Genomic DNA, 10,127 nt, shown 5'->3' with positions numbered 1-10,127 from the left:
ATGTATGTATGTATGTATGTATGTATGTATGTATGTATGTATGTACACATACTGTCTGAGTATCTCGTCGTTGCCGGACAATTTTTACAATAAAATGCGTTGGTGGACTTTTGGAACAGCACGTCCACATAAGTTGGATTTTCTCTGTTATGACAGGAATTTTTCAATCCCACACCCACCCCCTACACACACACACACACACACACACACACACACACACACACACACACACCCGTGCAAATTATTTGGAAAATTTTTCTATGAAAATAAATTTTGAAAATTTATGAAAAACTGCCCACTTACCTTCCGGGCCAATTTTGCCGAATTATTAATATTTTTTTTTTTTTTCTTTGAACTATTCACTTAAAAGAATGAGACACCTCCCCACCCCCACCCGTTTCGGCAAAAACGTTAAATATTAAAAAAAAAATTTAAATTAAAAATTTATGATTATTATCAAGTTAGTTGGTTTTATTATTTCTTTTTTTTTTTTTTTTTCCTAGCATCACGCACTTATAAAACGATACGAGAATCCTTGAAGGTTAAAAGAATTTCCAGAAATCTCTGGTCATTTATACTCCCGCAATCAGAACTTTATTTTCAAAAAGAAAATGAAACGTAATTTCAAACGAAATTGATAACTTGTAGGCACACGACAATCCGTTACACAACCATAATATACTATAAACTATATGAAACGTTTCATAAGTCAATGCCGTGTACTACTGTGTTAGCAGTGCACTTAAATCACGTGACAATGTCATCTCTACAGATTTTCGATAGAAGCACTGACTTTTGGGTACTTTTTCGTTACCTCATCCCCCCCCCCATTAAAAATTGGGTTATCTCCCCAAATTTTATGAGTAATATCGGTACTTTAGCTTATCTCCACCATCTTAAAAAACTGTTTAACTCTCAACCCCCACCCCGCAAAAAAAAACCCCAAAAGTGAAAAGATAAAACATCTTATTGAATTTGATAATGTTTTTGTGACAAATCATACAAAACTGCAAAAATTAATAAACACGAAAACTGCAAAAATTAAATATAGAAGTGGCTGTGTGGTAAGTAGCTTGCTTAGAAAAAGAAACTGAACTGCAAAACGTTAGTGGAGAGTACATTTATACTCTACTGGGTTCATACCAAAAAGAAAAAAAAAAACACAAGAAAGAAAAAAGACAAGTAGCGATTGCAATGCTTTACCATACAGAAAACGATATATTATACGGGAGGAAAAACATTTGTAGACAAGACATTAATAGTGTTTAGAATTCTCCACAAACGGATAAACTAAATACTCATCACAGGTAACAATAGTAAACTATAAACAGAAACATTAGACATTAGAGATAAAGAAAAACATGTACTCACTGGTGCTGTATAAATCTAATGCTTAAGATTTTAATCTTGGCAGTAAAGTCTGTACGTATCTCATTCGCCTTGTTTATTATAAAGAGGCCGCAACACACACTAGTATCACTTCATCCTGATGGTGGGTCTGTGACGGTCTAGAAACGATGGTGGTGGATTCATGGATTTTTCTGATTTCCAGGAAACGTAAAGGAACTCAGAATGAAATGTTCCGAAAGTCTTGATGAAAAAGATGAAAACAGAACATAGACGTGAATTTCGGTACACAGATAAGTATTAAACACATGCACACACGTTACGTGATTAAGCACAATTACGTTATATCTGTATGCGCACAAACAGGTACGCACACACACATATGTGTATAAATAAAGAAGAAGAAGAAGAAGATGATGATGATGATGATGATGATGATGACTGGATGAAGATGATGCTGGTTGGAAGAAGGAGAAGAAGAAGAAGAAGAAGAAGAAGAGTGATTTTCAAAATCCCAGGCAGACATCAAGAAAGCAGTGAGTCTGAAACGAATTTGGTTAACAATATCCAACAACCAGACACCAATAAATGCAAGTAGAAAACACATCCAAGATAATTTTTTACCAATCACAACTCGATTCAAATATTATTTCGAAGAATTTCGAGATGTTTAGAGTATTAAACAACGAAAAATACGGATAGAGAAAAGGATGTGTTAACATGTATTTTCAGAAATATTAATTTCAATGATATTTTTTCATATTCATTTATGTTAATACAATAGAAACAATTGTTGGCTTTGTAAGGGGAATTCAACACTTAAGGATGTGATTGTCTCCATACGTATTTTTGTCATTATATATATATATATATATATATATATATATATATATATACATATATATATATATATATATATATATATATATATATATATATATATATATATATAGTCAATCCGAACAAGAACAAGCAAGAAAAAACACGAAAAAACAACAACGCGAAGGCGCGGAACAAGTACGGTGTTATTGGACGCTCAGGAAAGGAAAGAAAAGAAAGAGGATTTCACGTTTCGAGCGGAGCTCTTCATCAGAAATATAGGAAAAGTCCAAAGAAGGGAAGACGGAGAAAGAAAGTCGCCAACGATACACACGCGGTTACATATTAAAATGTGTGTGTGTGTGTGTGTGTATATATATATATATATATATATATATATATATATTTCACAACTGTCCGACGAACGGATAATTTTGCAGTTTTAATAAAAAAAAGTATACTATTCTACCTTTGGTATACGACTACTATTTTTTCCACCTTGTTTTGCACTTACGTGTTCACTTCTGTGTGCGTATATATATATATATATATATAATATCCCCCCGCTAAAAAAAAAACGAAGAACAAACACAAAAAAACAACATGGTGAGGACGTAGTACATGTAAAGTATTAGAAGACACCCAGGGAAGGAATGCATCATATATATATATATACATACACACACACACACACACACATACATATATATATATATATATATATATATATATATATATATATATATATGTGTGTGTGTATGTATGTATATATGAATATATATGTACATGAATATATATATATGCATGTATATATTTCGTTAAGTCAAGACACTTGCTACTCCGGAGTTTCGCCAAAGTGTTCTCAGGTTCATCAGGCAATTTATGCACCTAACTTGCCCGGAGGCCTCGTCCACCGTCATATATAACCCAGAGAAGCAGGAGAATGAATCGGCCAAACTACAAACCTTAATGTCCACTCATGTTTCTGACAGTCAACCCTAACATCATTTATATATATATATATATATATATATATATATATATATATATATATATATAGTTTTTTTAATTTTTTATAAATTGATGAAAAGAGAAGTAAAATTACTGTTTATACTTCTCTCATCTCCAAACTGAGATTAATTTTTACTTTCAGGATGGACATACGCGGTTTAGTTAAGTATTCCTTTTATATTTGACCACAGGATATTTAATCTTCCTCCGATTATCAGGATACGACTATCCTATCCCGCGTGTTTTAATAGAATTATGGGAAGTCATGGGATAAACCAGACAATGTATCGAAAAGACACTCACATAGATTGCTTATCTGATTTGGACCACCAAGAGCTGCAGTTAAGTTCTGATCTTTGTGGATCTTGAAATCTGTAAATATGTACCTATCGTTTTATATATTCTCATACTTGCAACACTTCTTATAAAGTCTTTTTTAAAGTCTTGTGAAGTCTAATATATTCTTTTGTAGTCTTATACAATCTTATAAATATTTATTTTGCTATAAAATACTTAATGCGGAGAGACTTTTTGAACACCCTGTATAAACCAAAATAAATTATAGAATTCACCTTGCAAAACCCATATTTGTTTCTGCCGTGTATTGGACACCTGATGAATATATTATGAATATTGTACATTCGTTGAAATAATTAAAAACCGCCAGTCTTTTTTTTTCTATATCTATATATAGTTGCAGGCGTGGCTATGTGTGAGGAAGCTTGCTTCCTAACCACATGGTTCCGGGATTACTTCCGCTGCGTAGCACCTTGGGCAAGTGTCTTCTAGTATAGTCTCGGGTCGACCAAAGCCTTGTGAGTGGATCTGGTAGGCGGTAACTGAAAGAAACCCGCCGTGTATATATATATATATATATATATATATATATATATATATATATATATATATATATATATGTCTTTGTCTGTGTTTGTCCCCCTATCACTACTTGACAACCGAAGTTGGTGCATTTACGTCCCCGTAACATTAGCGGTTCTGCAAAAGAGGCCGATAGAATAAGCACTAGGCTTAAATTTTTAAAAAATTAAGTTCTGAGTGTTGGTACATCGAACTAAAAATTCTTTTAGGCAGTGCCCCAGCATGGTCACAGTGTAATGATTGAAACGAGTGACGGATAAAAAGATACATACACACATACATATACACATACATACATGCACATATATACACATAAATACATACACATATACATACATACATACATACATGCACACACACACACATACATGCATACACACATGTTCATATACATACATACACACATACATATATACACATACAAACACATGTACACATACATACACATGCTCCCACACACACACACACACATACATATCTATGTTACACATGCTCACACACATACATATATACATATACATACATATGTACACATACATACACATGCTCACACATACACATACATATGTATATTACACATGCTCACACACATACATACATACATATGTACACATACATACACATGCCCCCCCCACACACACACCTACATATGTATATTACACATGCTCACACACATACATATATACACACACATACATACACATGCTCACACGCATACATATATTACGTGGGACAGTGATACTCACACACACACACACACACACACACACACACAAACATCTGCACGCGCATATATACGGCTAATTATCACAATTTTGTTTGAAAAAAAAGAAAAAAAAAAAACAGGCAACAATTCCGAGCATTCCTCTGCTAATTATCGAACTCACCCACTCATATTACAAAAAACCACCCCCTCCAAACTCCGATCAAAACTCTCCCTCCCCGTCTCCCCTCCTCCACAAAGAAACAACAACAACAACAACAACAACAACAACAACAACAACAACAACAAAAAACTTGTAAATTTCACGATCTAATTTTAAAACTTAATTAAATCCCACACTATGTGTAAAAACACCGACAGATTCAGCCACCTCCACCCCCTCCTAATCGCCGCTGTCCATTTTGGAAAATTTTAAAGAGAATATATTTAGAAATAAGGGTTATACGTGTGTGTGTGTGTGTGTATGCGTGTGCGTGTATAATTGTTGTTTGCTTTGATAAAACCCGGCTGGCTTACCCATCCTGTTTACGCCAGTGAAGATGGCGTAAGAGAGTCGGTTGGGAAACTCCAGCCGATGACGTATCAACAGCTTCTCGTTCGTCGCTCTGAGCAAAAAAAAAAAAATGTCATTTGGCACGTGAGTCACCAGCTATAAATAAATTATAAATCTGTATGCGAGAGCACTTCTCTGCAAATCTCTCTCTCTCTCTCTCTCTCGCTCTCTCTCTCTCTCTCTCTCTCATCTTTTACTTGTTTCAGTCATTTGACTGTGGTCATGCTGGAGCACCGCCTTTTTTTTAGTCGAGCAAATCGACCCCCCCCCCCAGGACTTATTCTTTGTAAGCCAAGTACTTATTCTATCGGTCTCTTTTTTTTGCCGAACCGCTAAGTTACGGGGACGTAAACACACCAGCATCGGTTGTCAAGCGATGTTGGGGAGGGGGGGACAAACACACACACACACACACAAACACACACACACACACACATATATATATATATATACATATATACGACGGGCTTCTTTCAGTTTCCGTCGTCTACCAAATCCACTCACAAAGCTTTGGTTGACCCGAGGCTATAGTAGAAGACACTTGCCCAAGGGTGCCACGCAGTGGGACTGAACCCGGAACCATGTGGTTCACATATACATGTATGTGTGTGTGTGTGTGAATTGAGAAAGTGACACTGAACGGTCGAGATAAAGAGAGATAAAAGGAAGAGAAAGAGAGAGAGAGAGAGAGAGAGAAAGGAAGAGAGAGAGAGAGAGAAAGGAAGAGAGAGAGAGAGAGAGAAAGGAAGAGAGAGAGATAGAGAAACTGGGAGAAAAAGGAAATAATTTATAGAGAGAGGGAATGACACCCTCACAATAGAACACGAGAGATACAGTGAGAGAGGAGAAATGGGAGTGAAGAAAAGCGAGATAAAGAGAGATAAAAGGAAGAGAAAGAGAGAGAGAGAGAGAGAGAGTAAAAAGAAAAAGAGGCAGAGTGATAGTGAGAGGCAGTGAGTGAGAGAGAGAGAGAGAGAGAGAGAGAGGCAGTGAGCGAGAGAGGGAGCGAAAGAAGGCACAAGTCTTGTGACGATAAACCGTTATAAGTATCTGGCCAAGTGTTTCGCCACTTAACAACGAGGAGTGGAGACATTTGAGCTGTTTTTCAAGGAATAAACAGCTTCATTTATATTCGCCATTCGAGTCGGGTCGTCTGACTGACTGCTGAGCCGGCCGGAGGCTGGCTGGCTGGTTGGGTGGTTGCCTAGCTGGTTGGCTGGCTGGTTGGGTGGTTGGGTGGAGGGAAGGATGGTTTCATTATTTTTTTCTAATTATTTTTTATTAATTTTCATTTAAAAAAATTCTTTAGACAGCGGCCATGTTGGGGCACAACCTTGAAGAATTCTTTTAACCAATTAAATGTAATTGGGTTTTTTTTTCTCTCTTATTTTTTTTTTAAAGCCTACTATTTATTTTATCGAACCGCTAGAATACGGGGATGTAAACACACCAGCATCGGTTGTCAAGCGATGTTGGGGGGACAAACACAGACACACACGTATATATATATATATATATGTATCCTTGTTTCTCTCCTTATTTCTTTGTGTTCCTTTCAGTTGAAGAGCGTAGCTCGAAACGTCAAAGACTTTCTCTATTCCCGAGCGTTAAACTAATACATCCTTTTGTTGTTTACACCACCTGTCTTCGTCTGTTGTTTTTTTCGTAAATTCTCCCATATATATATATGTATATATATATATATATGTATATATATATATATATATATATATATATATATATATATATATATATATATATATATACACACATACATATACATATATATATACATATATACGACGGGCTTCTTTCAGTTTCCGTCTACCAAATCCACTCACAACGCTTTGGTCGGCCCGAGGCTATAGTAGAAGACACTTGCCCAAGGTGCCACGCAGTAGGACTGAACCCGGAACCATGTGGTTGGTAAGCAAGCTACTTACCACACAGTCACTCCTACGCCTTTGTAGAAAATTTCAAAAAAATCCCTATTTTTCTGAAAGCTATGTACAAACAAAGTCGATTCGTGTGAATTGTCCTAAACTCCACTCCCCGCCTTACCGAAAACATTTTTGCGGCAAATTCCGATATAATCGTAATGTACAGATAATTGTAGATTACAGCCATTTTCTTCTGAAAGTTATGACAAGACAAAGTCGAATTGTGCGAATTATCCAAAACTCCTCCTACTTCCTCGGTGAAACTTCTTCACAATTAATTCCGACATAATCGTAATCTACAATACCTGAATGGTATTCGGAGAAAATTTCATTAAAGAATAACAATTTTTTTCTGAAAGTTATGAGCAAACAAAGTCGGGGGCACAATTGTGCAAGTATACCATTTTCAGCTGCATGCTTAAGCCATATACAATAAAAGGCTTCCGGTCCACGATACACGTGATCAAATTTCATAGCTCCATTTCCGCAATGGAGCCTCCTTATTGCTTTATGGAAATTAGTCTACTCGGTCAAAAACTAGGCTTATTATTACTAAGTACCAGTGAAACACTGGGGTCGATGTAATCGACTCATCCCCCCACCCCAAATTGCTACCCTTGTGGAAAAATTTGAAACCATTATTATTATTATTATTATTATTATTATTATTATTATTATTATTATAGATAGCTACACAGCTATATATATATATATATATATATATATATATATATATATAATATTATTATAAAATCTGGTAATTAATCATATATTAATTAATATCGATTAATTATCAGGAGGCCATATATATATATATATATATATATATATATATATATGTCCCCCACCATCGCTTGATAACCGATGTTGGTGTGTTTACGATCCCGTAACTTAGCAATTCTGTGAAAGAGAGCGATAGAATAAGTACTAGGCTTACAAAGAATAAGTTCTGGGGTCGATTAAAGGCGGTGCTCCAGCATGGCCGCAGTCAAATGACTGAAACATCTAAGAGAATAAGAATATATATATATATATATATATATATATATATATATATATATATGAGATAAAGGCAGGGAGAGAGGGAGAGTGGGAGGGAGAGAGAGGGAGAGAGAGAGAGGGTGGAGAGAGAGAGATGTGCCACCCTCTCTTTTCGTGAATAAGCGTGGGTCGCTAGCTCGCAAGAGAGACAGACAGACAGACAGACAGACAGTCAGAGGTGGGTGGATTGTCAAAGAGACAGACTGAATGGGGGAAAGCGGTGAGGGGTAGGAGGAGGAAGTGGAGGAAAAGGAGGAAAGAAGGAGGTGGATGTGGACGTGGATGAAGAGGAATAATAGATAAAAATGGGGTGGGTGGGGGAGTGGATAAGAAGGGGTGGGAGCGGAGCGGAGTGAGGGGTTTGGAACCGGGGAAGATGAGAGAGGTGGCTAAAGATAGATAAAAATAAAAGATAGACAGAAGGGTAAGGAGAACGTAGCGGAGGTGGAGGGCGTATATGTTAGGAGTGGATATACGGAGGGAAAATATTCGTCTAATTAGACCAATTAACGATTAATTAATGTGAAATTATGACGTCGGTTACTAATACTCAAATGCGTGGGCGTGGTGGTGCTGGTGCTGGTGGTGACGATGGAGTAGATTAAAGCTTCCCCGTGACCCCCTCAACTACGCCTTCCCTCAAGCCAACCCCTCGACCTCTCGACACCCCCCCAAGTAATAACTGACCAGCAACGCTCCTACTTCATCAGGACTGACCTAAAATTGCAGAATGTTCTGGCTAAATTTTATGTCTGCCTTTTTTCCAGGAATAGCTGGATGTATTTGGTGAACAGTCGACGGCGTTGGAGAGCATAAGGATTTAAATTTGCATTAAAACAAAAAAAACAAAAAAAAAATTAGTTGACATGGTGTACGGGAGAACATGTGAATATTGATTAGAAAATTACTATTTATAAATCTCACAAGAGATATTCAGCAACAGTACTTTGTAGTAAAGATTGTTTGCCAACATAACATGGCAGTCCTGGTTTAGGACGAATGTTTCTGTAATTTAGCCCCAAGAGACATCGTCTCCAGCTGGTTATACAACACGATCTGTGTCGTTGTATTCTCGAATAAGGGAATCTAGCACCCCAACTCAGCTCAAAACAATATCTGTGCTTCGCGATTTCCGGATTATTTCCTTTCATCACGTAGACAAAATGAAAAACGAGAATATAAACAAAGCACGGAAAACAAACTTTTTTTCCGGACAGCGGTAGGAACACACAGGAAAACAGACAGGCCGCACATAGAACATTTCCTTCATCAGCTGCCCCTATTCTAAACTAAGCGTTTCGAAGAGTTAGGGCAGGACGCATTGTTAGAATGGCTCTTCCCGCGAAGCAAATTAAATAGAATTTGTGATGCGGAGGAATTAAGTGGCAAACAAAAAAAACACAACAGGAAAAACGAAACAGTGAAACAAACATGGAGGGCGGTTAGGCCACACGAGAAAAAAATATATATACTGAACGCTGTGTTTTGACGAACTTGATGGGAAGAGAGAAATATATGTATATTCTTTTATTCTTTTATTCTTTCATTTGTTTCAGTCATTTGACTGCGGCCATACTGGAGCACTGCCTTTTAGTCGAACTAATCACTTAATAAAATCATCACAAGGAGACACGTGCGCAAGGTGCCACGCAGTGGGACTGAACACGGAACAGTGTGGTTGGGAAGCAAGCTTATTACAGCACAGTCACGCCGGGCAGCACAAGGAGACACGTGCGCAAGGTGCCACGCAGTGGGACTGAACACGGAACCGTGTGGTTGGGAAGCAAGCTTATTACAGCACAGCCACACCGGG

General features: G+C 37.0%; 1 long non-coding RNA gene across 1 annotated transcript in view; it reads right to left on the bottom strand.

Moving 5' to 3' along the window:
• Nucleotides 1–444: 444 nt before the first annotated feature.
• LOC149130213 (uncharacterized) overlaps nt 445–10,127 on the bottom strand; it is a 280,239-nt gene continuing 270,556 nt past the window's right edge. The window contains exon 3 of the long non-coding RNA XR_016239212.1: nt 445–1,590. This is a non-coding gene — a long non-coding RNA (uncharacterized LOC149130213). The remainder of the gene's footprint in view (nt 1,591–10,127) is intronic.

This window comes from Octopus bimaculoides, chromosome 30, assembly GCF_046866305.1.
Source record: "Octopus bimaculoides isolate indiv1 chromosome 30, ASM4686630v1, whole genome shotgun sequence".
NCBI classification, from domain to species: Eukaryota; Metazoa; Mollusca; class Cephalopoda; order Octopoda; family Octopodidae; genus Octopus; species Octopus bimaculoides.
The sequence above is the reverse complement of the archived record's forward strand: the minus strand, read 5'-3'. Positions and strand labels throughout refer to the sequence as shown.